Genomic DNA, 27,560 nt, shown 5'->3' on the forward strand with positions numbered 1-27,560 from the left:
TGTGTGAGGCACATAGCTCCATATATTTTCAAAGCATCTTTTAGAGAGAAATTCTTCTTTTCAGATATTTGTGTCAAGCCAGTTTCCAGGCAAAGATGCTCCAGGAGAGCAATCCTCCAGCAGGATGCACGTTTTCCATCCTGTTCTGCTCCCTGGGTGCTAAAAGCAAACAGCTCCATGCTGGCTGTCCCAGCAACCGCCTCTCAGCACACTGGAAAAGTTGCCCTTAGGAGTCTGAATGGGCGCAGGGCTGAAAATCTGCCACTTTGGAGTATATCAGACGTCTCATTTTCCAACTGGAAGAGTGTTTAACTTCAGCTCTGCTGGTGAAAATTAATTGAAGACATGTGTTCATGAGACCCAGAGGACATCTGTGTAAGCATTCAGTAAGAAGATCAAGCCTAACTCACACCAAGAAGTCATGTGCTTAACCAGCATCACCTGTGCTGCTGGCTGCAGCCAAGCAGGAGGAGGACTCGGAGTGCCAGGGCACCCAGCTTCCACCCAAGCCCTGCAGAGAACAGCTTGTTCCCTGTGTGTGTTTCCAGATGCCACCTCTGCTGACAGGCGGTCACCCCCGAGCAGTCGGTGGCTCTTGCTGAGCAGCACAAGCAGAGCAGAGAGGGATCCCTAATTTGCAGGAACAGCACAACTCCCAGGCAGGCAGAGCAGTGCGCGCAGTAATGATGGCTACACAGAGCTGGGAGATGTTTCAAGGCTGTGGTGAGACTGCCACAGAGATCACATGTGGCAGCCAGCTCCCTTTCCACCGACTGTGTGTACAGGAGTCCTACATCCCTGTGTCTGATCAGAGGTCAGAGCCGGGACTGACGGAAAATGGTCATTTTTTAGCTTGGAAAACATTCCTTTTTGGTGGATTGAGCATAAACGTTTTTAACGTTCCCTCTTCCTCTCTCCTTTCCAAAACAAGGCATCAAACAGAACAAACTAAAGTAAGAAAACCTCAGCCACACCTGGTCAAACAGAACATTTGCTGTAATCCAAGAGAAAAGAGCTTGTTTTCTTTTCATGTGTTTCACTTACATATTTTTTAAAAATAGTAAACTCATTCATTCCTTCAGAAATAGCAAATTCCATGTTGGAACACTAGCTCCAAACAATGCAGGGAACTTTTTCAATTCAAAATCCATCTGCTAGACTCTGGCTTTTTCGCATTCATTCTCTGTCTCTTTTCCTCCCAGATTACCCCCGGAATGCAATCCCAGTTCATGAAGAGTTTCAGCCGCCGTGAGCATTGGCCATGCTGCTCCTTCACCGAACAAACTACGACCTCAGTGCCACCCAGCACTGCTCCTGCTGCCGAGAGAAGATATCACCTTATACTTCATGAGCATTTTGGACACTGCTAGGGAAGTTTGCCCATTGCTGTGCCCGAGAAGAGAGCAAACATTTCACACTTGAGGGCTCAAGCTGGGATTCTGCGCAGAGTTTTGGGCAGCTTTGGGCTATCTGGCAGACAGGGTGCTGAGGAGCTGAGGCAAGCGCAGTGCTGCCCTGGTGCTAGAAAATGGGGGATTTGCCTCATCACAACACACCAACACTCATCTGGAAGCATCCTTAAACAGTCCGAGAGACCTGTCTGCTCCGAGCTAGTTTGCACGTGGAAGTTAAAGCGAGTTAAGTCCAAGTGTCAATGCAAAGCACGGTTGATCAAAGAACAAAAACGCAAGAATGCATTATTGCTAGCTAAGGATTTGCCCTGCTGTCAAGCTGCCTCCCAAGCACCTCTCCCGGCACTGTGATCTGCCGGAGCTTGTCAGCAGCCGAGAGGCAGAGCGCAGGGGATCTCCTGCTGAAGGCAGCGTGCAGCGCTGCTCCGGGTGGGAGCACGTCTGAAGATGGAGACGGCAGCGCTGGGCAGAGCAGGCAGCCCCGAGTGCCTGCACTCCGCCTGCTGCTGCTGCGAGGGAACATGTGCTGTGCAGGCCCCGCCGAAAAAATGTGGCGAGAAGTCACCCAGAAACTCAGCGCAGAAGAGGCTGCTTTTAAAACGGAGATTTTAAGGGAGTATTTTCATTGCTTGAAAATCTTCTAGTCCCGAAGCAAGAGTTATTGCTCCGTTTTTGTTAAAGAAAGCAGTAAAAGCATTTATATGCACAAATCCCAAATGTAGTCTTTACCCAGCTATGTTTCCATGGAAAACGCTTCTACTTTCTTGTCTGTTTTGAAGTTGAAAATACCTGGTCTCACTCACTGACAAAATTGCACCTCACGGACCCCCTCGCATTTCCAAGGAAAATAGCATCTGATACTCAGCCAGAGAGTATCTTAGCACCTCCGTCTCCTGTGGATTTTGCCTCTGGCTTTAAGGAGAACAAGACCCAGCCAAGAGCCCCCAGCACATGCGTTTGGAACTGGTTTGCTCTGCATCCTGCTCCCACTTGTTTGGGATTAAGGAAGAGAAGCATTTAAAGCCGTGGGTTGGGGGCAGGCAGGGGTGGCCTTGGGGAGGCCCAGGAGGCCCAGAAGCATCAGTTTTGTGGGGGGACAGCAGCACTGCCTTGCCAGCTCTGTGTCCCAGGGCACAACACTGCCCTTTCCCCAGGGGTCTGTATTCTGACAGTGGGTTGGACGTAAAAGAGCCTGAATTTTATGCCACAGAGCTGCTGCCTGCTTAACAAACCTGTATCAACAGCTTTTCTCCCCCTTCTCATAGATGTAAATGGTGTAAACGCAAGCAAATCCTAAGCATAGGAGTGTGCTCTCGGGCCAGAGCAGCTGCAAGTGATCTCCCCGCACAAAGATAAAGCCTGAATCACTTGGATCTCACAGCTGGACTGGAGCTATAAACAGCTCTGGGAGGACCTCAGTATTGATGCCGGGCCAGAAGTGCCGTGGCAGCGGCGTGCTCCCAGCCACGTCCCAGGCAGCACCAGGCAGGGCTAGGGGCACGTGCGGCATCTCTGTTGACTTTCAGGGGTGTGCTGGCTATGCTGCAGTCCGCCTGGGAGCCTGCTCGCTTCACAGCACTCACCTAAATTTGGGATGGGAGAACGTAAACCAGGACTTTCTTCCCACCTGCTAGCGGCTGCTCTGCTGTTCAAGGTGGCATCTGAGCCTGCTTTACAGCAGAAGCACAAGCACATGAAAGCTGAGTTATGGAGAGTCTCCTGACAGGCTGGCAGCGGTCTCGGTGACTCACTAACTTGTGATTTCCTCCGTGGTGGTTTTCCAGCACAGCTGCTGCTGGCCGCAGCACATGGCGCGCGCCGTGTCATTTCTCAGAAGGCCAGGCTGTGTGGGCAACCTGCGCATCGCCCATGCAGATCCCCACGGTACAATCCAGTAATTGCCAGAAGGATAACAGGCCGTAAATCTGGGCAGCTGCACATGTGAGGCACGCATGGTCTGGCTCCTGCAGTCAAAGCGTATGTGTTTTTGCTGTTTGCAGTGGCTGAATGTGTTTCTCATTCTGGATTCCCCTTTCCAGAGGAAACTCCCTCCATCCCACTCACTTCTCTCATCCTCTTCATGAAAGGACCTCAGGCACTCTGGAAATGTGGGGAGAGGTTTACACCATTCCTAAGACATCTCTCAACTGCTTGGTGCTGCTTGACAAATGAGGAAGCTGCAAACAGAGCAATGATGTAGTTTTCAACACACAGCTTGCAGACGATGCTGGAATAAAAGGTAATCCCCTCACCTCCCAGCCCCATCTTTTCTCTCTAGGCCTGAAATTATAGCGTCTTTGTTATGCACAAATTTGATTACAAAATGCCTGGGATGCCGGGGTTACAGGTTTATTTGCAAAGCTGAAACCTAGCTCTAGGATCACAGACCTGTTATGAACAAACCTGGGCTAAGGTTTGATGAAGGAAGAAAGAAATCCTTTTCTTCATAATTCCACGGTAGAAAAATTGAATTTAAAGAGGCTTTGTGAAACAAAACCTAACCTGGCCAGCCCAGGAACACTGCACAAAAAGGCATTGTGCTCTGCTTAAGAAATGGCATGTCCAGTCTGTCCTGTGCTGCCAGAGAGTTCAAGAAAGCGTGACTTGGGCGGCCAAGTAACCTGCTGACTTTGTGTCTGAGAGATGGATAAAACACATCTCCCTGCCTCCTTTCCCTTCCTGCTTCTTCATGGAAGGCACTTGGAACAAATCAGACTGAGTGCATGGCCAGAAGGAGCAGGAAGGAAAGCAAAGCTAGAGGAGCATGGCTAAGAGCAACTCCAGCCTGAGGTCAGCAGAGAAACTGCTGGGATTGACCCGCTCACCAGAGGAGCCAGCCATGGGCATGGGGAACGGAAGCGATCAGAAGAAAAAAATCCAAAACCACTGAGAGCGGCAAATGAACTGGAATAGCTCTACCTATTGGTAGAGCGGGGACAGCACAGGGCTGCAGGAGCTATCACTGGTGTTGGCACTTGGATGTGTCCAGCGTGGGGTACGTGGGAGTGTGGACAGAGTGAGGTGAGCAGGGTGCAAGCAGAAGGGGATGAGCACAAATCCCTTGGCTGCTTGTAGCTGCCAGGGGCAGGGATACTGCCTGCACACTCTGGAGGATGCCACTTTTGTTTCTGCAGAGCTGCTCGTGTTTCCTGACTCAAAGTGCTTTTGGACTTCCCTCTCCCCACACATCTAGCAGTGCACGCTGTTTCAGCTCATAGATTCCATTTATTGCCCAGAAATGGAGGGCACTGCTCACTAAGGACAAGAAAACACTAATCAGCTCTCCAGGTATCTTGGTGGGGGCTTGCATTGAAGTGCCTTAATAAGGAACCAGAGGAATGAACTCTGCCCGCTGGAAGCGAATCAGCGCCTGTTGCATTTGGCAGCAGAACCAAACCAGAGCAGACAAAAGCAGCTCAGCAGGTGTGCGCATCACCAAGGCACCCATACAGCCTCTAACTTGCATCTTGGGACTTGTAGTGAGTAAAGGGCTGCCAGCAAAGACCCTCAAACAAAACAAGCAAGCTTCCAGAGCTGCATGCTGCACGTGGTCTGGTCTCCCTCCCTACCATGCTGGTTTCCTGAAACATACCTGAGACTTCAAACCTGACTTTAGTTCAAAGAGCTCTTTTGACCACTTACAAGGAAGCAAGGAACCCAGCCACACTTTTCCAGCCATGGAAACCACATGAAAAGCTCTACAAACAGCTTTCCCCACCATTCCCAATGTTCTCCATACAGCCAAGCCAAAGGATGACTTGGCCAGAAAAAGGAGATTTACAGAGCTGTGTGCCATAAATCTGGGATTTCACCAACATTCACCACTGGGTCATTCTGGGAGGGTGCCTGAATCATCCTTGATGTGGGGCTAAGAATTAAAAATCCAGGTCTTTATAGGTTGCAGTGTTTCTTTCCTGTATTCTCTCTGATGAAACTTGGTTGCATTTCCAGATCCCTCAGAGGAGGGTACATTAGTTTAAATCCCTCACTTTTCATCCTTTCTGATATTCTTCCCCTTTGGTTTTCAACCATTCTTTTGCATTTTACTGCTGTTGAACACAAGAGAAATACCGTTTCATTTATAGCTATAATTGCCTCTCTTGTGTCCATATGAAACTGTTTATCTACCCTAACCTGTGGTCTGGGAAAAGTCCCCCTAGAACACAGCAGGACAAAACCTGCAGGTCATGCAGGAATAATTTTAGCTGCCTAAAGAACTGAAAAGAAAATAAAGCCTTTTCCGCCAGGTTTTAGAAAGAAGCTACGGCTTTAATAGGGAGCTTCATCTCCGTGGATGAATTAATAGGTTGTTCTAAAAATCCTATGGAAAGTCTGCTCGATTTTCACTGGAGCTGAAAGCACTCCCATTGCAAACACTTTTCTTAACAACTGAGCAAAAGGCAAATGTGGTACTGACTGAGGACAGCTTGTCCAGTATGAGGTTTCATTAAATGTTCAATGCTCAGCAGAGCCTCAAGGGAGTGCAGAACCAGCTGGAAGGGCACCCGGACTAGATGAGCTTCACGTCAAAATCCCCAAAGCCTTACTCTGAATGTACTTCAACCTGCAGAAACTCAGGTTTCACAGATTTCTTGCACTCACAGATTGCCCGAAGTCATTTCCAGAAGTTTAGGCAGAATTCATCTGGAGCCTGGGCTGGGTGGCAGCAGCACGGCTCAAGGAGGGGGCTCCACTCCTGGGGTTTGTCCCTGGGGCTCAGAGAGCCCTGGGCTGGGGCTGCAAACGAAACACTGCCCTGCAGAAGACCTGCAGAACTGAGATGACTCCTCAAACTTCAGCCCGGAACCCAACAGCGCCTTTTGGAAGACACGGGTCTGCTCCCACCAGGCAAGGAAACAAAAACAATGAGGCAAACTGCAGAGTTTTTCCTCCAGAATGAAGCTTTCTCAGAGAGACTTGAAACACTGCTGTGAAGACTTTTGCTCGGGTGCTGCAAATCCTGTGTGTGGGCTATCTAGCATAAGAGCTGGCAGGCACGTTGATGCAGGTGAACGCATGACCGAAGTTTCCCTTCAGCTGGAAAAAAACACGACCTCCTACAGCTCAAACGCAGCCCTGATCACCGGAACATACAGCTGCTGCCAGGGATCAGCACCCGTCCTCCAGCCCACTCACCCTGTGTGCAAACAGCTTCTGTGCCCTGTCCCATACCCTGGCTGTCTCCACAGCCTCTGTACCCCTCGCAGAAGCAGCTGGATGAGCCCATGAAGGCCTGGGGACCTCATTTCCTATTTCCCAGGAGGAGGGAGGGGTAGCTTTTGTTCCACCAGTAGAGGCAGCTGGGCTGGATGGGGAGCAGAGCAGCCCCTCTCCCTGCTCTCCCAGGCACTAATTGCCCCACCAGAACAGCCACCCTGCCACCTGCGCAGAGCAAACCCACACAGAAAGTACATCTTTTGCTGCTTTAATGAGGCTCTTACAGAATAGCTTATTTACTTCATTATGCACCATTTGCCTTTTCCCTTGCTTTTGGGCTGCATTAGTAATTTTTCTCCCTCTGGATTACAAAGTTGTTTTTGTTGTTGTTGTTGTTGTTTTTTTTCCCTGATAGATGCAGAAAAACTGCATTTTGTTCCATCCCTATTATCTGGGCTTTCTATTTGCCGTTAGGACTGTTTATCCATTCTAATGGCTGTTCTTTTTCTCTGTGCAACACACCGGATGAGGAACACTGCTGTATTCTGAGCAGTTCCACAGCCCAGTGGAGATCCTGCTCTCAGGGCTGTGCCCACACAGGGACTGCTGCTGTTTCAGCTCCTTCGCTCCCCTCTTGTTGCCCAGCCCCCTTCCTACAGCACTGATACAACTAGGTCTAAAATCCTTCCCTTTTTGCCCCAAACTGATATTACATAAAGCTGATAGCACATTTGGAGGCAAAACTCGTATTCACCCCCTTGTCCTATTTAAGCCTCTGCACAGGCAGCCCAGACAGCTGGGGGTGCCCCATCCCTGGAGGTGCTCCAGGCCAGCCTGGATGAGCCCTGGGCAGCCTGAGCTAGTGGGGAGCAGCCAGCCCAAGGCAGGGGTGGGGGCTGGGTGGCCTCTAAGGTCTCCAACCTCGGGCATTCTATGAGTCTATGAAACGATTCTATGATTCCAGCGCAGTCTGCAGCAGGACCCAATCCCGCAGTGACTTGCTCTGCTGGCTTCAAGGACAGACGGAGCAGGCGCCTGCCTGCCCCCAGGAAAAGCTTGGCCTGCTAAAAGGCAAGTTGGCTTAAGTAAAATATTTGTTCTCAATTTCCTGTTAAAATTGGCAGGAACAATGATTTTTTTTTCCCCTTGCAGTATTTTATTAGGAGATAGGGAGTAAATGGGAAAATCCAGCAAAACAATCTGCCTCTCCTAGCAAACAGGACAAGTCCAGGGCCACGTTTCCTTCTCAAAGCTTGAACAAGGACGTAGCCCTCAAAGCATTACCCTTGGACATCGCCGAGAAACCTCTCATCCTGTGGCTAGAGGCAGGGCTTCACAGCCAGCAGGTCGTTAGCAACACCCCCCTCAGAAATACCTTGAGCAATGGCATTTGGGGAAATTAACCACCTCTGGCAAGGGCAGCCACAGTGCTAAGGTCACCACATAAGCTGGCTTGCCTCGTGCTGCTCCAGCCTTTGCCAAGCAGACTTGCAGCCAAGCTTTCAGAAAGCAGTGTAAAAGCAGTCCTGAAACGGCCTCTGGCCCTGAGAGGGTAAAACACAGGGGCTTAGTTTCTACTTGGAAAAAAACTAGAGTGAAATACCTTCGTGCTGCTTTGACAGAACTGATAAGTTATTTCTTTTCCCTACTTTCCTTTAAAGCACTAGAATAGCATTAAAACAGGAATTTGCATCAGTGTCCCGAGTGCAACAATAGACACTGCAGACTTCCCCACTTAGACTTGGTTGTAAACCAAGTGCTTTATATGAAATATTACAGAGTGATTCATCGCAGGGTAATTAGGCTTTAATCCAACTGCAGATTTATCCACTCAGATTAAACCTGCCCTGGTTGCTAAAGGCCTCCTAATAACAGAGGCACCGGTGTCTTATTCTGATTTAGAGCATTTAAGTCTCATATCAAGCTATTAACATGAATTTAAGGTTGCTTTATAACATAGGGAAGCAATATAAAGCCATCAGAATTCATTTCCAGATGTGGAATCCTCGGTACAGGAGAGACATAGACCTGCTGGAGCGTGTCCAGAGAAAGGCCACAAAAATGATCCAAGGGATGGAACACCTCCCTGTGAGGACAGGCTGAGAGAACTGGGGCTGTGCAGCCTGGAGAAGAGAAGGCTCCAGGGAGACCTGAGAGTGGCCTTCAGTATCTAAAGAGGCTGTAAGAAAGAAGGGAACAGATGCTTTAGCAGGGTCTGTGTTGATAGGACAAGGGGAAATGGTTTCAAACTGAAAGAGGGAACATTTAGACTGGATATAAGGGAGAAGTTTTTTACAATAGGATTGGTGAGGCACCGGCACAGGTTGCCCAGAGAGGTGGTGGGGTCCCTTCAGACACCCAAGGTCAGGCTGGATGAGGCTCTGAGCACCTGGTGGAGCTGCAGGTTTCCCTGTTCACTGCAGGGCATTGGACCAGATGGCCCTTAAGGGTCCCTTCCAACTCAAACGATTCTATGACTTTCAGCTGAGTAGCATGAAGACTGTAGTATTTGCCATGCCACCACCTTACAGAGTAGCTCAGAACTGAGTGTGCCCACCAGAATGCAGTTCAGCTCAGAGAAGATGAGTGTTTTCTGCTTTTGTTTACACCCAAGCACATCCCACTCCCTACGCCTTCTATCTAGGGGGGCAGGACTACCTGCAGTATGAGAGAGGACGGTGAGGCTCTGCATCTCCAGAGATGCCTGTGGATCAGCCCCCACCTTCATTTCAGAGTGAGTACAGTGAATACACACCCCTTCTAGCAAGCAACCTTGTGTGTACTGTGGATCCAGTGGAAAGTTTAAGGAGCACCAGAGGAACAAAGGGATCTCCAAGGAATCAGGAGTCACTTGGGAAATGAGCACCCAGCCCTCCGGCAGCTCAGGGGCTGCCAAACACTTGTGCACATGGGGAAGGAATCCCGCTACCTGCAGTCTTCCGCTCACAGCTGAGGAAAGTAGCCAGCTTTGCACGCAGCAGGCCAGCGCAGCACTGGGCTCCCACCCGAATTTCCAGCTGGCATGACCTGAGCCAACACAATTCTGCTCCTCAGAGCAGCGTGTCCCTGCAGGCAGGCTGGCAAGGCCAGGCTGTGCCACCCGTGCTGGCAGCACTCTTGCCTCTGAGCAGAGAGCAGGGCGGTCTGTGCCCTGCAGTGCCTGCAGGCTCAGCTCTCACAGACAGGATTTTTTTTTTTTTTTTAAATCTTGAATGAGTTTGCCCCAAACCAATCACGAACACAGTGGAAAGTTTCATGCTGTGCAAAAAGCTCCTTCCCGTAAAGCAAACACGTAGGGGTGGAAAGTTTTCATCCAAATGCCAGAGTGGGAAAGCAGGGCTGCACAGCTGCACCAGGAAAGAAATCCCTGCAAAGCGCTGTGCCCACGGTGTAAGGGAGAGGAGGAAACAGTTATATGACAAGCAAACAAATGTGGTGGACAGAGATCACTCTGTTAGAGTCCCAGATACGGGTTTCACCCAGTGTGCAGTCCAAAGGGCCAGCCTTCGTCTGTATGACCTGCACAGGACGATAAGATACCTCCATTTGAAAGGACCCCCCTTTTCAAGTCCATCCATTTTGTGTATTTAATGGCTTCAAAGACACTAGTGCTAACGGGCTAAATCCTACCTAGGGAGAAAGATAACCATCACTGCGCACCAAAGCCTGCAGTAAAGTCAATATTGACTGAGCTGTCTTGGTGCATCCTGTTTTGCCAGGACTCCCAGGTGTGCAGGGTTCCCCTCTGGAACCGTTCAGGAGGGGATGGATGGGGATTAAACAATGGGAGCCACAGAGTGTGCGGGACGGGGACAGGGACAGCAGCACGGGCTTTCTTGGCTCCTCAGACACAAGCAATTCCGTCAGCTACCAACATCAAGGATAAACTGAGTGCAAATTGCAAACCACCAAAAAAGCAGCTGCTACAAAGAGTGCAGCCCTGAACGATAAATGCTGAAAGGAAAAGTCAGTTCAAAGAGAAGCACTGATCCTCCCACAGGGAAAAAGCATCCCCGGGGGAGAGAGAGATGGAGATAAAGATCGGGAGCAATTAAAGAGCAATGGTTATTGAACATACTACCCTTGTGATTAGGGCTCCTGATTTGGCTTATCAGGACTGGGATGGGTACAATGAATACACCCAAAGTGTGGATGAATTGCAAAGGGCTCTGTCCAAATGCAGCTTGTCTACAAATGGAAATGCTGGTGTTGTTAGCACTATCAGCTGTTCCAAAGGGGGAACCTGCAGTGCGAATTTCATGGTAAACATCTACCTCCATCCTTTAGTTCTGCCCTCAGAATGAAGACATGAGAAGCGAGTTTGTTCAGGCAGAGCCTTTTCCGAGTACACCGTGGAGAACAGGATTTGCGATGAGATCTGTTTGCGGGCTGGACTCAATGCTTAACCACTCAGATTAATAAATGCCAGAAGGAGGAAACAACAGGTAAGTTAAACAGAAGAGAAAAATGTCTCTCTACATTGCTAGACAGCAAAGGTTTACAAGGGTTCTCTTCCTTTCGGATAATTTTCCCCACCTCTCATTTAGCATTGTTTTAGTAGAGCTGCTGGCAGCATCGCTCCAGCACAAAGGTGCTGGGGTTTCCCATGCTGGCAGCTCATGCAGGATCCCAGCCACTTCCTCCTCACACCACTTCCTGGTGGAAATGAGAGGTGGGACGGGTGCCAGCTGGCACAGCCCTTCCTTCAGTCGGACTATCTGATGAAGGATGATTGATTAGAAAGCAGCATTTATTTGATGGGAAAGGATTACATTTGTGTCTATTTCTTGTTGAATTCACTGCCCAGTGAACACACACACACCCCCTGCCATCACAGCGCTGCCTACAACACAGAGCATAAGGGTTTCATGTCACCGCTCATCAGGTGAAAGTGATGCAGGTAAATAATGACTTGGTCCTTATACACGTAACATGTCTCCCTTTTGCTGGAAGTCTCTCTGTATGAAGCGCTGGTAAAATAAGAAGTTAACATGAGCGCCCAATTTTCAGAATTGGAGCAGCCTGGTTATTTTGGATTGGACACACAAGCCATGGATCATGATTTCTTTGGCCAAATGAATGCGAACCTTGGAAACACTTCAAATGCTCCTTTTTATAGGTTTCAAACTCACTTCAGGCAAATATTTGCTAACGACTTCAGAACTGACCGCGCCAATAAGCTCATTTGCTAAAAACTGCAACAGAAAAGCGAATGCAAAGGATTGCAAGTACTGCAGTCAGCTGAAATGCCGACCGGAGCAGACTTCGATGCTTACGCCTTCTTGAGGTCTCTGTCTGGGTGCACAAAAATTCAAGTGCGTCCTTTCAACAGGCCTCGTCATTCCCTCGGCCCGTCACCGCAACAGCGCGCTGAAAGCTGCAGGAGCCCTTCAGGTCACGCAGCTCTGAGCGCCGTGCAGCTCTGTCATCACGTGCTGTTATCATGCTGCATGTGTCAAGCAGCGGTGACAACGAACCGGCCCTGCCGCGGGAAGGGGTGGCACACCTGAGATGAACCAGGAGCCAGGCACTGCACACACATTCATACAGTGAGTGTATTTCACTTACACAACCTAACAGTACTATTTGTACCAAAGTCCCTTTGAGGTTAGTGCCCACAAGAACTGTTTGCTCCTCACTGCACTGCTGTAAGGGAAGGAGGGGAAGCTCATGCAAACATGAGATGACAGGATCTGCCCAGCTCCTACAGGGCTGCGGCTCTTGCCATAAGCACGACACAAACCACAGACCATCAATAGAAACTTTCCAATTACAGGAAAGAAAGGAGCAAAACTGCAACAGCAATTAAAAATGCTCAGATCTCTGAATTAAAAATGCCTGCCTTCCTCAGAGGCTCCATCCTGAAACATTCATGCCCTCCGCACCCCACCCCGGGCAATGAGCTCCTTTTCCTTAGACACCTACTTTTTTTTCAGTCTCTCTCTAAAAACATGAAGTCTCTCTTGTGACATGGTAGGAACGAAAGCACGCAGAGCCTGATAGGTTAAGGTTAAGATATATTGGCTTAATCCTGTCAGAACTTTAATGGAGATTATATAGGGACAGGCAATGACCAGAGGGAGGGAGAGAGGTGTAAATAATCCAGAGGAGCGTGGACTCGTTGGCAGGGTGGATTTATGCCCTGTCTTAATAAAGTGCCCTTTCATCTCTGGAACCTGGGCTCAGAAGCCAGTCTAGACAGGAATTAATGGGGCTCCTTCTCTGCTTACAGTTCTCAAGGTTTCCCAACACCCGGCATGCTCATGTGCAGCCAGGAAGTGCAGATTTACAGGATACGCCATGAGCACAGCTGGCCATGGATGCTACCTTCTGCAGGGAGCTTTTCAGTGCGAGCTCTGACCATTCACCCAGCAGGGTTTGCTGCCAGACCAGGGGAGAAATGAAATTCCCTTTCTACAGCCCGTTGCTGTGATTACCACCCTAAGATGAAGCCTAGCAATGGGAAGCTTGTTGTGAAGAGATGGACTGGAGGATGCCAAGAAAAAACTGGTGTGCACTCCTTTGGACCAGGACTGGGTTTTGCCTGGAGATCCTATTTACACCAATTACTCGAGGCAATGCAGCACTAGGACCTGCAGATGCAGAATTGCTTCAAATCTCCCACGGCAAAGGAAAATGGCTAACTTCTGTTTGCAGCAAACCTTCCCTTCTGTTTTCTTGTCCCCTCCTTTCAGGGTCCAAAAGTACAGGTGAGGACGGAGCGCCCAAAAACCTTTCTCAGTGATGGATCCGAGATGCCACCAAAGTGTGCAGGCAAGAGAAGCAAGGAAAGCTAGGAGCAAAAATGTACACATCCACTGTGACTTTAAGTATTTAAAGCAAAATAGATCGGAGAAAGATTGGTTAGGGATTGTCTTTTCCTCAAACCCTTAAATCACCATTTCAGAAGGCAGAAACTCATCTCCAGCCATGCACAAGGACCCCCAGATGCAGAGACATTCAGCTCCTAATTTTACAGCTATTTAGTTTTCAGCAAGGAGAGACACAGAGCAGCAGGATGCACTACTGGCTATTAGGAAGCCTCTTTATGATGCAAAACTTGCATGTTGCCTAAGTACAAGGACTCAACAAGTTTGGACTGAGCCATAAAGAAAGAGAATCAGAGAACAAATGGGTGTCTCTAGACACAGCAAGAGGTAAGAGCCCGTGGAATTCCATGAAAGACAAGTGACAGATTCTCTTCCCAGCGTATTGGGAACTTGGGGTTTTACCCCAGTAGCTCTCTGCTGGACAGTAAGGCTACTCCAGATGGTGTAATTGGTAAACTCCTGAGGTAGGATATGCTGAAGTCACAGAGCAGTCTTCTCCACAGTGTTCAATCCCATAAAAAAAATGGCACCCGTTGACATTCATCAGTGCCAATTGCCCAGGCAAGCCACAAGGCTGGACACCCACACCCTAGCCCCAAAATCTCCTGGGCCTTCCTTGCAAAGCAGGGGCTGCTACCAGAGCTCCAGGCCAAAATGCAAGCTAGCACCTGCCCTGGTGACAAACAACACTTCCTCACTGTGCAGGAGTCAGCAGTGAGATCTTGGGAGAGGAAGGACCCCAGCTCAGCTAGCTCACTTCAGCAGTACACACCGTACAAGAATTTGCCACCTGCTGAGGAGCTCGCCTGTGTCAGCATCACCAACCATAGCACAAAGGAGTGCAGGCAGTAATACCTGTGCAGGATGAACCTTACCTCTCAGTGCTCCAGTCCAAAACCTCTGCTGTGCTTCACTCTGCCAAGTCCCGCTCCACAATTTAGAAGCTGGCACAGGGTCTTCTGAGACCATGTCATGGATGTCCTGGTGTGTTCTGGGCTCTGCTAACCAGCTCTCTGTTTCCAGCATCATCCTGCTCAGAGCTGGGTGTTGTGGTGTGGGAACAGCAGAGCCAGGGAGGCAGTGCAGAGGGAAAATCCCCCACCACACACACTCTCCTAACAGCTTCTCTCCTTTGTGCTCACATGATGGTTTAAAACTTCCTGCTACCTGTAAGGAAAGGAAGGCATAGATAATAAGGTGGGAGACAGATGGTACTTCACATGGAGGGACAGCCAAGAAAGCCCCAGGGCCTTCCCTGGCCCAGCTCCCCATGAGTGGCACAGAAAACCACACTTGCATGCAGCTGGCGAGGCTCAGTGTTACCCCCACTGCTCTGCAGCCCTTTTTGTTCACGCAGGAAGGCTGGATGCTATCTCACCTGCAGCTTTCCTCTACAGGCTGACTGAAGGCACCAAGGCCAAACCCAGGGCCTTTTTTCACCCCTACTGTCTCTGCTGGTCTTGAGCCTAGATGCGTGCCACTAGCTCGTGAGCACAGGCAGCCGATGGGAAGCTGCCACCTGGCACTGCTGACAGGTATGATCCCTCTGCCCGCTCCTTGTGGCTCTGCCATCCTCCCAGTGCAGGGCTGAGCAGCATCAGTAGTTGCTGGGCTTTCTGGGGAGCAGTTTGAGCTTACAGCCCCAGAGCGCAAGGGCAATTTGCACAACAGAGGAAGAGGCTGCCAGCTGTGGGGCAAATGGGTCTGGCATGAGCTTTTCCTCCCACCTGCACTGTCCCTGCCAGGGCCTTGCAGATGCTAATCACCTCGGTGGAGGCTGCCTCTGCACTGGGGAACACCTGCAGTGAACCTCCCTGGCTCCCACAGCTCCAAAAAGCATCTGGCAAGAAAGACTTGTGGCAGTGTGTCCCAGTGGCTGTGACCATTTGGAGCCGAGCTCTTGTGCTGCACCCAGTTCTGCCAGGATTTTGTTGTAGGTGTAAGGAGGTCAGGGGGAAGATGTGGAGCGTGGGAATGTGAAAACACCTAAAAATCTAGGGCTAGTCGGGATGGACCCTGCATCTTAACGAGACAATCATGGCTTGTGCCCTGGGTGCAGAGAGGGGCAAACCTAGCACAGCAGAGGTGCCTGCTCTACTCTGAGTTGGCCATGAGCAGAAGTCTTCCATCCATGGGAGGTCCTGCAAAAGCCTTAATGCTCTGTGAACCCTGAGCACTGGCAGCACTGTACCCCATCAGACCAACGGGTTCCCAAAGGGAACCGGGGACCAAACGGGACCAAGGAGCAGAGGAGTCCCACGTGCACTACCTTACAATCCTGTAACAGCCCTGGCATTTCAGTTCAGCAGCTAACTGCCCACTGCTTTTGAGGATAGGCACCATCAACTCCCAGTTTCAACTTTTGCTCCAGGGAGGAGCGGGTGCTCCGGGTGCGACCCTCAGGCATCACAGAATGCTGCTCCTGAGCACAGCAACACGACACAGCGGGATCCCTGCTCAGGGGAAGGGGTTGCTGGGTTACCTGGGGAAGCAGACACTGTTAATAGAAATAAATGTCTGATAAAGGAGCGTGGAGCAGCAGATCTGTTGTGCAGGGATAGTGCTGGGACCTCCACAGAGGGAGCCGCCTTCAGCCAGAGGAATGGAACCTTTGGTCCCAAAGGAGCAACCAGTTTGGGAGCTTGAACCAAGGCCAGTTAAAAATTGCTGTTAATTACAGATGCCTGTAATGCTGAAAGTGCTGTGTAATGCAGGAGGTGCACGCACAAAACAAAAGGCTACCGTTCCATTCCACAGTGATTAAATCCGTGGAGGCTGTGTCCTGTAATGCGGCATTACAGAAGACAAGGCAAACAAGATTAACCCACATTGACAAGGCATTTAGCCATGGCTAAGAAGAGATCCACACCACAGCACCTCTGCACTACAGGTTTACACCAGCCCACAAGTCTAATCCCTCATGGCCTGTCAAGCTATTAGGCAAATCTCTGGCTCTCATTTGCCTAATCCAATAGGCCCCAGCATCCTAAGAAAGACCCCCTAGGGGGCCTTAACATCCATGTTTGTTAGGCCTCCTATAAGTAAACAAAGCTCTGAGAGCCAAACAGCTTCCTCTTCCATCTGCGACCTCAAGGAGTGCAGCTGGGCAGGGCGCAGCACGAGCATGTCTCTGGGAGGGGACAAATGGTGGCAGCCGTGGGGCGGGCTCTGGGAAGAGGTGTGGGAAGCCCAGGTGATGTGGACCGGTTCCCAGCCCTAAAAGCAGGCACACTGTGAAGAGAGCACCTTTGGAAAGCATGGAGGCAGGCTGAGGGGTGAGCACCAGACCCAGGTCCTATCTCATTCCTTTGCTGCCTGCTGTGTATCCCAAAGGAAGCAGGTTTCTGGGACCTCAGCAAAGCAGAGATCTCCCCATCCCTGGCCATGAGCTGCTGTCCTGACTGACGATCCACATAGCCTTCAAAAAGCAGCCAGCTCTTCAGTGCTGAGATGGCCTTGGGAGAGCAGCTGCAGGAATAGGAAGGGGATGGAAGGACCAGGGCTTGAATGTTCTAACGCACCGAGTCCACCTTTAATGGGATATAAATAGATTCCTTCTTGCACAAGGTTTTTCCTCTTGGTCACTGTGCTCGGGCAGTGCTTTTGAACAGAGTTTAATCCCACCAGTTGCTGGAATCAAATTCATCACAAACAGAGACACGGGTATCCACAAGCACATGGGTGTCCAACCTCGTGGCTTACCTGGGCCACGTAGAGCAAAGAGGAATTGTCTTGGACTGCAAATATGTAGGTTACTCCAAAAGCAATGCCTCCTACTTATTTCCATGGAAACTACAACAGATACAAGGCGTGACCATGAAGCAAGGGATATCATTCTCTGGTGAGAGAGGTGATATGAAAGTCTGGTAAAGAGATACAGTCACATTTCTGAGTTGAATAGCTGACTGCAATTCTACACATTCAATTTGAAAATTTGCAGGTATTTATGTCGACTGAAAATGGAGTAGAAAATATACAAAAAAAATGATGATCTTTTTGGCAATCTTGAACCGCATTCTCAAATTCCCCTATCAAAATGGAAAGCAAGGTGCATATTTTTTGCTGTTCCTGGGACTGTGTTTTGCCAGCCTATCCAAATGCATACAATTATTTGCCATCACTTGAGCTGGCACTGCACTGTGCCCTCTCCGTGCCCTAGTTTCAACCCAGATAGTGCCCGCTGCACATCGATGTGTGGTTGTTGTGAGCGATGAGTGCACGACCGGGCCTGGGCCATGCTGCTTGGGAGGGCAGAGCTGCCACCATGATGGCAGCGGTGGCTGCAGGACAGGCTGGGCCGAGCTGTGGGCTGGACATGCTGGGACTAGAAGACCTTTGTGGTCTTTTATAAACGTTATGATTCTTTGATTCTAAGGTAGTTGGGTTGATGAAGAAAAGCGAGATCCCCTCCCAAGCCCTGGTGAGACTGCTGGCACAGGGATGCAGGGAGACCAAGGCCCAGGTGGTGAAGATGAAGCTTGACACCATCACCCTCTTAGTCCAGAAAGGGGACTTCTCCCAGAGAACTGCACAAATTGTCATCAGCGATGCTGTGGAAATGGTGGGAGATGTGTTGTGCAGCAAGAGTGCTCAGGAAGCCCTTACTGCTATAGCAGAGGTGTGTTCATTGCCATGGACTGCAAAGACAGCCATGTTACTGGCCTTCTCCCAGAAGAACTCCAGGGCACAGAGCAAGATCTTGGACTGCCTGTCAAAGGCCAGTGGAGTTCAGCTTTGCTGAAATGGACACCGAGCCACTGGTAAATACCCTGAAGATGGCTTCTGGCCATCACTTTGCTGAGGGTTATTTAGCTGTACGTGGGAGACTCACTCAGAGCACTGATGGAGAATGAAAAGCTGCCCCTTGGTCCCCTGATAGAGGCTGAGCTAGAGGAGGTGCACAGGCAGATCCCAGCAATTCCCAGCCATGCCAGCCCCAAGCCAAGCCTGAGTGACAGGACCCAGTTGGACCCAAGGGGTCCCAGGAGTACATAAGCAATAAACTTCCACTCAGCTCTCTCAGACCTGCTTCCATGTGTGCCTCACCTCTGCTCCTGCCTGCAAGATAGTGTCAACGGTTTACGGGCGTTAGGCCCAATTCTGTGACAAAGGGGACGGGGGACCCAAGGGCCCACGCCCCGGGAAAAGGGGAAAGGGGAAAAGGGTAGGGAGATGGCCCTGAGAGCAAAGAACAGCGGCAACAATCTGAGGAGAAACAAACTAATTTACTAAATAAGATATCGGAATGCAAAACAACACACTATAATACAATATAATTACAATTTAAGCTGATAAATCCAATACAGAGAGAGAGAATGTCCCAAAATCAAGGTAGGCCTTACTCTACTACCGACGATAAGACGGCTGGAGAGCGAGGTGCTGCCAAGACGAGAGACGGCGGAAAAAAAGGACGAGGTCTCGTGATCTGCAAGTTTTTATACTGCGAGCTTTTATCTTTTCCCTCCGGCTGGAAATGGTAACAGAGGAGCAAAGTACCGTGGGGACTGTAGTAGTCCTTCTCTTCTGAGGAACAGGTACATTCACTTCATGATGTTATGATGTGGAGTACCAATAACCGAAAATCATAAAACCATGACAGATAGCAATGAGACCATGTGAACAGCCTCACAGGCAGCCCTGCCCTCCTTCCTAAGCTCCTTGGCTTTGAGAATACGGCTGAAGCCACCAGTGAGCTGAAGGCTGCTGCAAAGGGCCATGAACTTGTGACACTGAAGAAGGCCAATGCCAGTCTGTCAGACCCATCTGCTGCCTCTGCTGACCCACATTCTAGACACACTGCAGTCAACAGCACAGACATTTTCCCACTGCAACCACAGCACCTGCAACAACAAGCATGTCTTCGTAAGTGTTGGCTAAAGAGCCAGCACCCAAAACCAGCAGACAAGAGAAGCAGGGTTCCATGGAGTCCCTCAGGAAAACAAGGGGTGAAAGACAAGGGTGACACCAAGCCAAAAACACAGATGAAGTCAACCGTGAAAGATGGAGGCATCAAATCCACGATTAATGCCCTCACTCGTTGCATTAGCAGTAGTGATCCTGACACCAGCATTCAGGCAGTGAAAGATAGAGAGAAGATGCTGAGTCAGAAGCACAGGGCAGAAGCCATGTCTGGGCACATAAATGAGTTCCTCGTACCCAGCTTTCAGCCTCTCAAGCTTATCCAACATCAAAAGCAAAGAGATGAGAAAAGGGGGGAGGATGAAATCATCCTGCGAGGCAGCTGGGTCTTCCAGGCTTTGATGCTTCTCTTCGAGAAGAAACTGGTTCAGGAGGCCTTGATGGATATGCTGAAGGACGTCATGCACAGCCTCCTTACCTTCAGGCAGAAGGTAAGGAGGACTGCCTGGAGCAGGACCAAGAGAAAGATCAGAAACTCACACAGTCCATCAACACCCTTGTGAGAAGGGTCCTGATAAAATGTGACAAAACAAGCTTCTTCTGTGCCTTGCTCAAGCTGCTCCAAGGCAGCCTGACTGTTAGTAGCAGCCCAGGTAAGCTTTCTGACCAGTTTGCCAAATGCCTCTGGAGGACAACATGTCTTCTCCCAGACACCAGGAGCACCATTAACCTGGACAAAATCCTGCTGGATGTCTACCCAGTCCTGAAGTCTATCCCAAAGGAGAAACTAAATCAGTACGCAAATGAACTCCCAGTGTGGGCCCTGAAGACTCTGATGAACGCTTTGTGCAAGCTGAAAGGGCTGAGGGTCCTGGACCACCTCAGCCTGATTGAGGATGCAGCAGGCTCCAAAGTGGAAGCTTATCTCCGAAAGATGGTCAGTCCTACTGACAAGAAAGTGGCAAGGGAGAGGGGGGCCCCAGGGAAGCAGGAAGGGTAGCAAAGGTGATGCCTTAGAGAGCATCTTCCAAAACACATGTTCCAAGGTGCCCTGTTTTTTGGGGGGGATAGAGCCAATTTTTCATTCCTAGTGTCTGGTATGATGCTATCTTCAAGCTTTTGAAGAAAAACAATATAGATAACACACCTATGTTTCTAGTTGCTGCTGAGCAGTGCTGTACAGAGCCAAGGACATTTCAGTTACTCAGCTTCTCGTACTGCCCTGCCAGTGAGGGGGGCGGATGGGGCACAAAATACTGGGAGGAGACAGGCCTAAACTGGGAAAAGGGATGTTCCATAGCATATGACATCACATTGAGAAAATGGTGGGGAGTTAGTCAAGGAGTCAGCTGCTGCTTGGGGACTAGCTGGGCACTGGGCAGAGGATGGTGAGCAATTGCTTCTGTATTACTTGTTTTGTGTGTGTGTGTGTGTGTGTGCATATATAAGTAATTATTATCATAACTTATCCACATTGAAACGTGTCCCATTAGCAGTGTTCTCCTTGCAGAAGTTGCAGAGACTGTAGGAAATTAGGGAACGTCAGGTGTTTTATTACTGAATTACTTTTCCCTTTTTGTCAACACTTAATTGCATATCCCATAAGAGCTGTTTGGCCAGGTGCTGCGAGTATGGCAGAAGGCTGTTTGGATCCCAGTGTCAAGAGACCTACCCCAAAATGACTTGCAGAACTCCAAAAATTAACAAGCTATCTAAGAAATCACCAAGAGCTAAAACAAACCCCACTTAAGAAAGGAGGATGTGTTGGGTTGGGTTCTGCCTCCACAATAAGCAGCATCAGAAACATTTTACTATCAGCAGCTCTGCACTTAACACCTGCTGCAGAGTTGCCAGGTGCCGGATGTCACCCCAGGGCCTTTGTGTCATCAGGTACTTATCACACAGCTGATCACAGTACTCATTCTCTTTTCTTCCAGCTTCAGTAGAGGAATATGAACTGTTAAGGCAGTCCTTCAAGATAAAGATGCTTTACCTTCATATGCTACCACTGCTGGACAACTAAACACTTTTACAGGCTTACACACCCAAATCTACAAACGCTTTCTTGGAAGTCCTCTAAGTAGTTTTCTGAATCTGTGATACCTTAGAGATTAAATAGAATGAAGGTATTTTTCTAGTCTTGGATTTCAGGACACAGCCACCTCTGCTCTAGAGTAATGGGCTTTCGTCATGCTTTAGATAAGGATCCAAACTGTTTTAAGGCTCTCGGGATCTCCTTCGGGTTGAGAACTTCTCTTATCTCTGCAACATCATTAACAGTGCCCTTGTGCTTTGTTCCATGGACTGGCAAACCTACAGGGAGGGTTCTGGCAGATTAAGGCTTGGCTGCCAACCAGTCTCTTCCAGGTCTTTGTGGATTTGGAAACTTAAGCTGAAAATATCACAAAAAAACTTTTCCTAAGGGGCCTTCCCATACAGCTCGAGTGAAGCTGGGGTCAGCAAGCCCTCATCACAATTTCTTGTGCTTACTCAACAAAGTGCACTGGTGAAGACGAGGCAGAAAAAACCCACTTCAAGAAGAAACATGGGGTCAACCAGAGAGAGAGGCCCAATGAAAAGGAATCCAAGGACAAATATCTCCATGGAAGATGATCCATGGACCGATATCGACAGGCACTGGAGTGACAGAGACCACCCAGGCTCATCTGGCTTCCTGCTGCCTTTCTCTGACCCTTAGCAATTTGGAGACAAACAGGTCATGGAGGTGGGAGAAGAGCTCTGCAGAGATATCACAGGCTGTGTCTTAAAATTCAGTACAGACCTCTTCTGCACTGCCAGTGCTATCCAACTCCATGCAATCAGTCTGATGCTCCATGGTGCATAGGAGATGTGCACATATTTTCAGAGCTGTGTATGAGCTGGCAAATCCATAGGGCCATGGAACACTACACCTAGCAGTCAAAACTTGGCTGTCCTGGGCACGATGGAGGCAGGCTGGCTGGGTCCTTAGCTCTGCAGATTGTCTCTTAGAAACAGCATCACATCTCTGATCTGATAACTTCAAGGAAAAAGGTGAGACTGAAAAGTACTTTAGCTTTAAAATATAAGAATACTTCAAGACATTTTTTGGCCATTTGGTCCCGCAGCCTCTGCCCCCTCCCCAGGCATCAAATGAATAGGTACAACAAGTTACCTGTGTTCTAGCAGCCCAGAGCAGAGTTCCCTCTGAGGCTGGTGGTGAGCGGAGACCTGATCCAGCACTCACATTCACAAGCTGAACTGTTCAAGTAAGGTCTCATTTATATGCAAAGCAGTTCAGCCACCAGCAAAGATCTTTAATGATGCAAATCTGTTGTGTGTCATTCTAGAAAAGAAAGTCAAGGGAGCTGTTAGGTGCTTGAATCCAGCAGGTTTCAGCAAAAGCGCCATTTGATAAAAAGGATTCTTGCCGTGGAGTATGGCCCACCACCCTCAGACACTCTGCAGCTGAGATCATAGCTAAATCACTTATCTTTACATTTCCATACAAATCTGATTATCCATGAACAGCTAATTGTTTCGTAAGTATCACTTGGAAGCTATCCATTTCCACCACAAGAAATTGCACTATAAAACTGTCTGCCTTCACCATGAGTCACTTTAGCACATAGGATGAATATTTGGCACTCTTCACTTTTTCAGATTAACTTGCATATTTATTTTGGAAGAAAAAAATTGGACAGTTTTAATTCCTTCCCATCAGAATTCCTCATATTTGCTTAACTTATTGAAACTTTTTAATAGACTGCACAGTATGTGAACGTTATATAGTGACTGCTGATGAAGGAAACATTCACATCTCCTTTCATGTAAAGGAAAGGCAGAAAAAAAATCTGGATGAGTGTTTGATGCTTTGTTAAGACAATCAGTAACCCTACAGATTAAATCACCTGCCATGAAGAAAGACTTTATATCACTAACTGAGGCCATGGAAACATCCAGAGAGGGCTGAAATCCAGTGTCTTTAGATGCAGTGCATGTTTTTCTTCCAAAGAGAAGTTCTAACATGTTTCATTAAATTTCTTAAAGATCTGTTCTAATCAAGGCTGAGAAAAGACCTGAGAAAGAAAAAAGGCTTTGGTCTTCAGAAAGCAAGGTAGTTTTCCAAAGACAAGGGTCAGTAATAAAATTATTGTGAACTATAATTGAATTTTCATTTCCATGTTACCACAAAGTGTTTTTCCCTGTATAAAACAGGTATTTCCTCAGCTTTGCATTCAATCTCATGAGAAAGGAGTTACATACCTTTGCAAAAGGGTATAGCTTATCCTGTGGGAAAAAACCATCTGTGTTCTCTCCCAGGCACGTAACCACACACATTAGCTAAAGTTTTAAAAAAAAACAAAAACCTAGTTTAGCTCAGAACCAGTTAATTATACAGTTTGTTAACACCTCCGGAGTACTATATGAAGAAAAAAAATGTTCTTCTAGGTAGGCTGAATCTAAATGTCATATTCAGGAACTGAAACCAAGAGTTCCCTTTACGTTTGCTTTTTATCAACTAAAATCCTGCAGAGCAGAAGGACGCCAGGAAGAAGAATCAACAAAAGTCATGGGTCAACTCCAAAGTGCCACTGGAGACTGAGCACGAGGAATTTGTCTTGCTCCCCACTCAGGAGCAAGTTGGGACCATTTGGTTGAGGATCATGCTGTAGATCCTCAACCAAACCACTTACCTCAAAGTCTGCAAAATGGATATTAATTAGTGAATGGCTAGGGAAGAAGCTGCAGAGCAATATACGCAAGTGGAGTATGATTACACAAAAGCCTTGTGTCAAAATCTAACGTTTCTGTAAATGTAGGCAACATGGACCTTCCTAGTGACATAAGCAAGGGCTCTAAAGCTAACGGAAGTTGGAAGTACTTTGTGCAGGCAGGATTCTTTGCTGCTAAGAGACTGCTTCTGCACAGGTGGGTCTACGTGCCCTCCATTCCTATCAACTGAAGTGAAGGCTGCGGGCACTCCTCCCTCCCTAGACTGAAGCCTAAAATTGTCAATTAGGAAAACAAATGTAGGTGCTAGACATCTTTTTGTGAGTGTCAGTTCGGCAATCACTATATTACAAGTAATTTTAGTATTGAATGTAGTGCAATTTAAGTAATTTAGCAAAGTACAATGATGGATTAAAGTGCCTGGTGATCGACATTTATTTCACCTCCTGAAACACAATTATTATGCACTTTACTCAATAATAGTGTCTTGTTCCAACTAAAATACACATTGTGTAATTCTTTAAACCATAGAATCACAGCAATTAGAGGGGGAAATGGTTGATTAGGTCACTGATTCCATCCTGTTGCCAGCCCACGATTGCTCCCTGCCGCAGATCGGCTAGAGTTTCACCCAAACTCCTTTGCAGTTACATGTTTCAGTGACAGCAATATCGATCACAAAATGGAGACTTCATTCTCAGGTGGAAGATTCAGCCTTCTGCTAGGGAAAATCCTGCATATTCACAGCAGGAAAGGTCTGACAGCTTTTCACATCCTTCCTATGGCAGATGGCTGAAATACTTTCAACGTTCTGTTCTTCGGTGAACTCTTTCCATGGAAGTAGTTTCACCAAATACACTTTTTATTTAGTGGAAGACCTGGAGTTTAAGTCCCCCTTTTAAGACTAAAATTCTTCTCTTTACCTAAGGGCAGCACAATATCAAGCATTTTTTAGAACAGATATGAAAAGAAAATTAAGCCTGACTGAATCGTTACTCAAGAAAACCTGCAATTACTGACCTGTTCTGGCAGAGGCGTCTTTGGGATGTGGTTTTAACTCCTCTTTGTAGGGAGCTCAGCTGCAGCCTCACTGCTCTGTAGGAAATGGGTGTTCCTCAGCACACCCCAGAAGAGGGGAATGGAGCAGATACTCTGAGCCTGGCATTTTACTGCAGGTAGACCTATACCTGCCTGCATTTCCCATGGAAACTGCACTTGTGTTGTTGGCTTTGCACCCTCTAAGTGTTTGCCCTTGGGTGGTATCCTTGAGAACAGGCACAACCTATGGAAGCAACACATTTTAACAAATAGAATGTCTTGAGAAAGTAATCTTTGAACGTGAACTCACGCAAGCTGCAGGACAGAAAAATCTGTGCTGTGGAGGTGCACACATCCAAGCAAGGAAAAGACAGAGCTGCAGGGAGCTGCCCACCCTGCCCACAACACACAATGTGGCCATCGCAACCCTACTCGTTGTCCAGGTGTGGAAGGACCAGCAGGACACTGGCAGCCTCAGTGCTGCGTTCAGAGAGTTGTTTAGAAGTCAACAGACTGGTCCTGGTGTAAGATACTCTTCTGTGAAAGCTGGTATTAAGATCAGCATTCTGCTGTGCTGCATCTCACTGCCAGGTTGACCTCCATCAAGGCCATCCTCCAGCTGAGCTGCACACTAACACGAGTACTCTCTTGGAAGATGCACTGGCACAACTGGCCCAAAACGAAGCACCAGCCTTCTCCTTGCTCAGTTTCTGAGGTTTTGAGATTTTAGCCATGGTGCAAACTCCTGTGAACCTGGGAACTTGGAAAAATCCCCTGCTGCAACTGCCGGGTGCCGTTCAGCTCCCACCATGAAATCACAACATTTAGTTTGCAGGGCAGTGCCTGTGTCTTGTCAGACACACAGCCTCCTGCAGCACAGGAACAGGCTCTGTTCCCAGCTCTACCACAGACTTCCCGCATCTGTCTGGAAAAAAATCACTGAGAAGCACATCTGAAAAAATGTTACACTCCCAGCTCCAGACATTTGATCTAACACCTGGCCCAGCTCTCAGCGGTGCTGGACAGTGCAAACACTGTTGGCTTCGACTGGGGCACTTCTAAAATCCAGCCCTGATGGGCAACAGGGATGAAGGGAACATCTGCTTCTCCACTGTGCTACGCAGACTTCACACTAAGGCACCTTTTCAACAGAGCAGTGTACAAGTCAAACCAGTTAAACCAGCGAACAGTTGGTCTTTGTTCTGCACACATGCCAGAACTTTAAAAACTCTCACAGTTTGGCACCAAAAAGACAGAGACACAAAGCTAGTGACTGCTTTTGGAAATAGGAGCCATAAACTCTTTTATTTCTGTTTTCCCATGTGTAAACAGGGGGATGCCGATTCCTGCCTGTTTGCAAAGCACTGAGGGCATCCAGCAGAAGACAGAGCAGCAGCTTGAAATGCTTCCTGCCTCATCTCTTTAAAAATGTTTCTAAGGTGCTGGACACTATGAGCCTTTGCAGTGTCAAGCATAAAATAAGATACTGTTGCACATCCTATAAAATAAACTGCAGCTGATTTTGCTGAACACGCTGCTTTTTATTTATTTCTTTTTTTAACATTTCATTGGTACATTATATTCTATCCTAGACAAAGAATAAGTGTGAGGCAATAACTGAACATCAGAGGTATCTTTAGAAGAAGAAAAATACCAAGTTTCAAAGCTGTTCCCCTGCCTTGCCAGACTTTTTGCACACAACTATTCCTGAGGAAGTCTCAAGAAGGAATTTGGCCGTGATAGTTTTCACATTTGACAGCCTCCTTGTTGGAGCAGCATACCTGTGTTGTGTGCAACACCACCTACTGCAAAGCCAAGCATGCTGCTCTGTGTGATGGCCTGTACGAAATGAGCATGGGACCTCAAAGCTGGCAGCAGTGCTTTGGATGTGTCCTCTCAGCTAAGGGGGCAGAAACATGCCGGTTATTCCCCGCTTACCAGTCCCAATGCCGTGACTCTGCCAGTCCCAGGGAGCAGTACCTTCCATTACCAGAGACCTGGGGGCAGCCTCGATGGTTGATGTCTGCTGCTGTTGGGACGAGAGCGACCTCCGGGCTCCTCCTGTGCAGGGTGACTGAAGGCAGAGAGGACACCAAGCGAGCATGGCTACTGCTCCCACCTCCCCAGGGAGGCTCAGGCAGCATGTGTTCCTCGCTGTCACATTCCACCATGTCTGCTGGAACATGCCACAGCCAGGGATCACTCCTCACCGGGGCTTTTTCAAATAAGCAGAAAAAAGTGAAATGTCAAATACAATGGAGTAAGAAAAGAAAAGTGGCATCTTGTGCTCTTCTGGTCTCTCTCATTCCCAGGAGTCTCTAATGCCTTAAAAGAGTGGCGACATTTCTGAAAGCAAACCTTTTTGATAAATGACACAGTTATTTATTTTGCAGAAGGCCAAGATTTGTCATGATGCCGTTTTCAAAGTAACACAGCATCTAACAAAGAGAATCATAGGCAATTTACTGTGTGACACTCCATCTGTCTCAGAGGAAGACAGACCTTGTTTGACCCTCTCAGGACTTGAACCTGTAATTCCACTGAAGCAAGG

The 27,560-nt window shown here is 48.4% G+C and overlaps 1 long non-coding RNA gene across 2 annotated transcripts; it reads right to left on the reverse strand.

Moving 5' to 3' along the window:
• Positions 1-26,317, reverse strand: LOC110398746. Of its 2 annotated transcripts, XR_002438593.1 has the most exons (4): positions 23,504-26,317; positions 22,413-22,583; positions 14,275-14,566; positions 1-3,589 (listed from the first exon to the last, which is right to left on the reverse strand). It is a non-coding gene; the product is annotated as an uncharacterized LOC110398746 (long non-coding RNA). The 2 variants fall into 2 exon arrangements; XR_002438592.1 differs by lacking the exon at positions 23,504-26,317 and having other exon boundaries at positions 22,413-23,482.

The sequence above is a fragment of the Numida meleagris genome, chromosome 4 (genome assembly GCF_002078875.1).
Source record: "Numida meleagris isolate 19003 breed g44 Domestic line chromosome 4, NumMel1.0, whole genome shotgun sequence".
NCBI classification, from domain to species: domain Eukaryota; kingdom Metazoa; phylum Chordata; class Aves; order Galliformes; family Numididae; genus Numida; species Numida meleagris.